Source organism: Triticum dicoccoides, chromosome 6B, assembly GCF_002162155.2.
Source record: "Triticum dicoccoides isolate Atlit2015 ecotype Zavitan chromosome 6B, WEW_v2.0, whole genome shotgun sequence".
Classification (NCBI taxonomy): domain Eukaryota; kingdom Viridiplantae; phylum Streptophyta; class Magnoliopsida; order Poales; family Poaceae; genus Triticum; species Triticum dicoccoides.
In genome coordinates, this window is record NC_041391.1 from 547,188,961 (window position 1) to 547,195,952 (window position 6,992).

Below are 6,992 nucleotides of genomic sequence, written 5' to 3' on the forward strand. Positions count from 1 at the left end.
CACACAGACACACACAGCCCTCGAAACCATTGGTAGGTCGCCATCGCCGGCGCCTCCATCCTCAACCTCTGCTTGTGTGTCGGGGAGCTCGAGGAGCCAATGGCCAAAAAGAGGTTTATCGCGGCCTTTTCGCCCGACGCCGGCGAGGTGGCCACAGAGGTGTCCCTGTCGTCCTCCATGGGCTCGATCCGCCTGCCGCCGCGCCCCTATGCCGATTCAAGGACTTCCCCATCCTCCCTCGTACCTGGCATTCGACGAAGTCCTACCTCAGGGTCCGGCAATGGCGGTGGGGGATGTGGGTCACCGAGATTACATATCAAGAGACCCACACCCGCCGGTGGCTCAGTAGCTTCCATACGGCCGAGCTCGCGGCCATGGAGTACGACCGCTGGCAGGTCCGCTACCACGGCGCGGCGGCTAGGCTCAATTTCCCCTTCGGCACACGTATGGTCGACCTTGTTCCGCCAAAGCCAGGGGTGGTGTGCTCAGCTATGGCGCGGGAGCACCGCAAGGAGTGGGAGCGCCTCGAGGCCGAGGCCGCCGACGAGGCCTACATGCAAGAGCTCCGCCGGCAGCACCCGAAGCTCGTGGAAGTAGAGTGGGCGATCTTTGCCGGCGCGGAGTGCGGCGAGGCTATCGCGCTCTCCTCCGATGATGAGGCCGAAGGTGGTGAGGACGACGGCACGGAAGGCGGCGAGGTTATCGCACTCTCCTCTAATGATGAGGTCAAAGGCGGTGGTGACGGCGGCGTGGAGGGCGTCGAGGTGGGCCCCGAGGACGAGGAGATCGACGTCGACGAGTGGAGGAGTGCCTTCCCCAACGACCCCGACGATGGTACTGGCCCGGACTCGGCTCGCAGCACACCGTACATGACGAGGAAGGATTGGCTCGACCTCTACTTCGACCGAAAGTAGTTTAGCTTAGTTTAAATTTATGTTTTATGTTCGGTTATGCAAAACTATCTATGTTTATGTTTGAATGCATTCTACTTTCGGTTGAACCTGCTTTGAACTTGTTCAAATTGAACTTTACAATCTTAAGTTTAGGGGATCGACTAGAAAAGGCCAAAAATTGTTGGAGTATATATATATATCCACTAAGGGTTTTAATCCTTTAACTTTTAAAGGATCGCCTAGAGATGTCCTTATGACTTGTTTATTTCATTTCTTCACAATGTGATGCTCTATATGTGCAACTATTTGCCGTGCAGTTCAATTTCATCAATAACAGTTTCAACAATACCACTATGAATTACGATATTTGGTTGCTGTTAAGGATATTGCAGTTAACATGCCTTTTTGTTTTTCAATAGTTGTTTAGCAACATGCATTGTAATTAATGACTAAATATGCAATCCCAGGCTACATAGCAACAAGGAAGAGTGTTACCTTAATGTTTTGATGATGTCTAGATATACATGTAATAAAATATTATATAATGGGATGGATAGAGTGTTGTACTACATCATTTTTTTTCAATTGTTGTTTAGCTTCTAATATTAACTTGGCGCTTTTAGGTACATATATCATTGCCAAAGATCCACACTTCGACCCTTTCTGCGTATGGGGCAATGAGATATTCATGAACCAGCATCAAGTGAGGAAACTGATGAAGATTTTTATTAAAATGGGTCAAAAGATGTCAATCGAACTATTTGTTTACACTTTATGCAAGACAACAGTGAACTGCTGGATGGTAAGTAAGAACCATGTAGCCTTCTTTTTACTGCCCGTAATGAGTTGTGTTAGATGACAATATATGAATCTTATTTGTTTTGCAGTGGATCCTGAAGCAGTTTACTCAAGATTACCTCTCAAACTACATGATTGGCGGCCGGCCATCACAAGGGGTTGGACTAGAGTCCTGCACGCCTTCTGCATCCAGGAGAGCACAATAGGGCCATTCCGCTTCACCTTGTTCAGCAACTGGAATGTATGTCGCCTCTTTCTTTACTATCTGTACTAGTACAAGTATAGAACCCTGGTACATCATTCTTTATTTGGTGCTTATGTAATTCTTAAACATATGTACCTGTGAATCGAATAATGCATTGGTTGTTTGATCCTGATGGATATGAATAAAGCTATAGCCTACTTTCAACTTTAAATTAGGTACAATTTTAAATAGCAGCAATTAAATTAGGGCAAAATTATGTTGTGCAGGTCATTAGGGCACACACGGTTGGTAAAACACAAATGTTTGCTATATACACCATAATCTGAGACGGTTCACAGAGAGGAAACGTGTGCAAGCATGCACACAGTTGCCGTTTGCAAAGCGTGTGTGATGTCAGACACTATCACATACGATGCGGGAAAACTAAATGTGTGTGATTATCTACCTATCGTACAATGTTTATAATCATGAACTGTCTTGATGTGCCAGGCATCGTAAAACTCCTGTGCCTAGAATCTTCCTGGAAAACTCCCGTGCCTGGAATCTGCCTGGTTTTAGGCAAAACCACAAAACTCCAACTGCGATGGCAATGCAAGCACAAACGAGTAGGAAGCATGAAGCGTTTGGGATATTCGAGATATCGGAAATGGTTATATAGGGACAACTGTATGCATCAAGGCTCCCTATCCCCGACGGTTTCTGGGTTGTGTGGGAAGGACCCCCCTATCGCCCAAACTCACTTGGCAACGGTTCCAAATGCCGTCGTGGAAAGGGGTTAAAAATTGTTTGTTTAGGACCGACGCGCACCAGTGCTATTGAAACATACGTTTCAAGAGTACCCGCAAGTCACATGTATTCACATCCATTTACGGAGTGACATGTGGTAAACCCCAAAATATCCATCCGACATTTTGGTATGCACTATTCTCATGGTCAAAGGAACAATGCAAACGTGAACAAGTCATATGAAGTACCGATAACATAACAATGATGCCACCTCTCAGTAATTGATAAGTTGGGCCTATCCAACTCCGTTATTCACAAGAACGGTGTTCTCATTATTCACAACATCCTTGTTACTCCTAACAATGCTCATGATCAAGAAAACAAGATCATCATTAATACATGAGCTAGTCTTAGAGACTAGACTAGGGATTACTTGCTGTTTATATTTCCACACATGTATTTGGGTTTTCCTCTAAATATCATACGCACGAACCAATACAATTGTTGTATAGAAACATAAACTTAATAATGAACATGGAAATATAATAATACATTTATTATTGCCTCTAAGGAATATTTCCAACAGTCTCCCACTTGCACTAGATTCAATAATCTAGTTGTATAAGTTCTCCAACACCAATGGTAATTCGGTGTTTGCTCAAGCTTTGCTCGTGGTATAGACTTTGTCAATGGATCTGATATCTTCAGGTCCGTGTGTATCTTGCATACCTTTGCGTCTCCACGCTCCACAAAATTCATAATTTATGTGGAATCAACTTTGTATATGTTTGAATCCTAGTAGAAACCTTTGCTTCTTAGCCTAAGCTATGGCACCACTATTCTCAATAGTGCTCCATTGGCTCAAGCGCACTTGAAACCATACCAAGCTCGGTGATGAACTTCTTGGTTCAAACACCCTCCATTAGCACTTCTAAAGTGTCTATATACTTAGCCTAAGTTGTAAAATCTGCCACAATTTTCTGCTTGGAACAATTCCAACTTACTGTGCCACCCTTCTATGTATTCACAGAACCTTGATTGAAATCGAAGATCATCTGGATCAATGGTTAAGATTGCATCAATGTAAGTCCTTACAATGATCATGCATCGGTGTAACACTTTGCAATGAAACTCTTCATCAAGTCCATTTACATGAAATATGTCCTTAGAACTTCTCGAGTACTTGAGGATATTTCCCTGATGTAGTCCATTTGATCAACACCTTGATCATTTCGGTATCTTGCTCGTAACACTTGGAGCACATGACATATCTGGTTGTGTACATATCAAGGCTTATATGATAAATCGATACACATATGTATATAGAATCTCACTCATGTGTTCTTGCTCATCAGTCCTCTTAGGATACCAAGTCCTACTCAAAACTTTTCATGTAACCTCAGTAAGAACACTTCTTGGCGTATACTAAATTATTTAGTATATTGTTAACATTTCTATGTGACCCTCGCAAGAACACTTCTCTTCATTCTCATACTAACCTTTTAGTATTTTGTCAATATTTACATGCTTTGGCTAATCCCTATCAGGCGCCTGGATCTATCTCTATAGACTAATGCCCAATATGTATGCTACTTCGCCCAAGACTTTCATGAAAAAACTATTTTTCAATGAAGTCTTCATTTGTGTCAAGAAATTTACTTTATTTACAATCAACAATATGCCATCCACATAAAGTATTCAAAATGTTATTCAGCTCCCACTTACTTTCTTGAAAATACAAGCATCTTCATCCTTCTTGATGAAATCAAAACTCATTTTACCATTTCATCATTAGGAAGTTTCCAACTCCTTTTTATGCTCTCTTCAGACTCTTTGAAGTTTTCATATCTTTTAGCATCCTTGGGATTATCAAAACCCTCGGGTTGTATCATATACACATCCTTGGTTAAACTTCTGTTAAGGAAATCCGATTTGACATCCATCTGCCACATCCCATAATTGGAATATGCAACAATTTCTAGAGTAACCTAAACTGACTTTAAGCATAGCTACATCGAGACGATCTCGTTGTAGTCAACTCTTTGAACTTGTTGAATACACTTTTGAAAGGATCGACATGGTTGACTAGAGGGGGTGAATAGGCAACTACCAATTTTTAGCTATTCTTCACAAATTAGGTTAACAACAAATAGGTTGTCTACATATCCAACTAGGTGAGTAACCTATATGATGCTAACAACAATAACCATGCAAGCAAGTAAGATAAACAACACAAGTAAAGCTTGGACAAAGCAAAGGTAAGAGATAACCACAAGTGGAGTCGAGGGAGACAAGGATGTGTTACCAAAGTTCCTTCCCTTTGAGATGAAGTATGTCTCCGTTGGAGCGGCGTGGAGGGACAATGCTCCCCAAGAAGCCACTAGCTAGGGCCACCGTATTCTCCTCACACCCTCACACAATGTGAGATGTCGTGATTCCACTAGTGGTGCCCTTGAAGGCGGCAATTGGACCTTTACAAACATGGTTGGGGCTCTCTCCACAACTGAATTGGAGGCCCCAACACCACCATGAAGCTACACCACAATGGAATGTGGCTCCAAGGTGACCTCAACCGTCTAGGGTGCTCAAACACCCAAGAGTAACAAGATCCATAAGATATTAGTGGGGGGATCAAATTTCTCTTGGTGGAAGTATATATCTAGGCCTTCTCAAGGAATCCCTAAAGAATCAACAAGTTTGATCAGCTAGGGTGAGAGATCGGGCAAGAATGAGCTTGTGAGAAACAATGGAGCTTTGGGGGAGGAAGAGGTGAGTCAACTTGGAGAAGATGACACCCTTTTATAGTGGGGAATGAAATCAACCCGTTATGCACTCACATCCCGTCACTACTAGGGAAAAGGCTAGCAATAGCACACGGTCATTCCTCATCAGTAGCGCGGGCCCCGGCGCTACTGCTAAGGCGCTACAGCTAAAATTTACCAGATCATCATCATAATAATAATAACTCATCACCATTATATAATAACAAGTCATACTCATGATCATCATAGTCATCTAACAAGTTCTAGTCTTTATCATAATAACAAGTCATGCTCATCATCATCATCATAGTCATCTAACCAACCCTAGTTAATTGTTCTTAGCACATGATCATGAGTATTAGCTAGGACCTACTACCCTCTCTAAGGTAAAATAGCATAAAACAACATAGCCCCTGACTCTCCATTACGGACAATGAGATTATCCTGTCTCCAATTCGTGGGCTTCGCATAATGTTGCTTCCAAGTAGCTCCCTGCGATTATTCATAACTTTTTTTCCATTCTTTGATTTTGAGGTCTTCATTTGTTCGAGAAATCTTGTATGAACCACGTTGACCCATAGGCAGACTTGGTCGTAAGCTAACAACATCAATTTGACCTTTCGTATGGATCAGATGAGGCACACAATCCTTTGGGGTTTTCTCTTGAAGAGCATAATAGTAATGTAGTTAGCAATGTAGTTTAGCTTTAGAAGAATGTATGCAAAAGATGCACTGGTGTCATAATAATAATAAAAATTACCATGCCATTTCCATGGATGTTGCCATAGTTCAACAAGTGGACTAGTGGCACGTATTAACCATAATGTGGAGGAGTTTCATAATTCTTATTGAAAGTATCAACATCAGTAATAAAGGAGATAACATGATCTTTCTCCTCGTAAGTTAGTTTAGAGCCATTGTGTAGTAGGTTTTGTCTACAACTTTCCGAACATTTTTTGAAGAAATGGAAATAAGCTGTCAATGGAAATGTATAAGATGTCAACTATTTTCATAAAAACAATATAAATTACTTAATAAATATATTTGAGAAACTCACATAGAGGTAGAAGTGGAAGCATATCAACATCGACCCAAATGTCGATATTAGCTTCGTCGATATTATCTTCGTTAACATTATCTTCGTCAATGTCATCTTCAGGATCACCCAGATCGAAGGTGACATGCATACCCTCCTGAAAACCATACGCCTTGCATAGTGCTGCCCAGTTCGAGCAACCAAAATGGGAGTAGGTCACCGCATTGTATAGCTTTACGTGAAAACATAACCATGATGGATCCTGAGGTTAACTCTCTTTATCTCCATATTCTCATGGTCTTAAAAATCCATCTTCTCCAAGACATAACGTCTTGCATGGCAGAGGATGCACTAGTCGAATCGTAGAAAACAGAAATTACACGTTGAAGAAGCAGAAGTCATGTTTAATTACGAAAAAGACTTGTCGTCATTGCATACTGTATAAACATCGAAGGTCCCGTCAAGCTTAATACTGAAGCACCGACCGTCTTGCAGGTGAGGCCTGTCACACAGACCTTGGTCGTCGCCGCAGTATTCGCACTCAGGGATCCTATAGTCGTCAGACGTTTCCT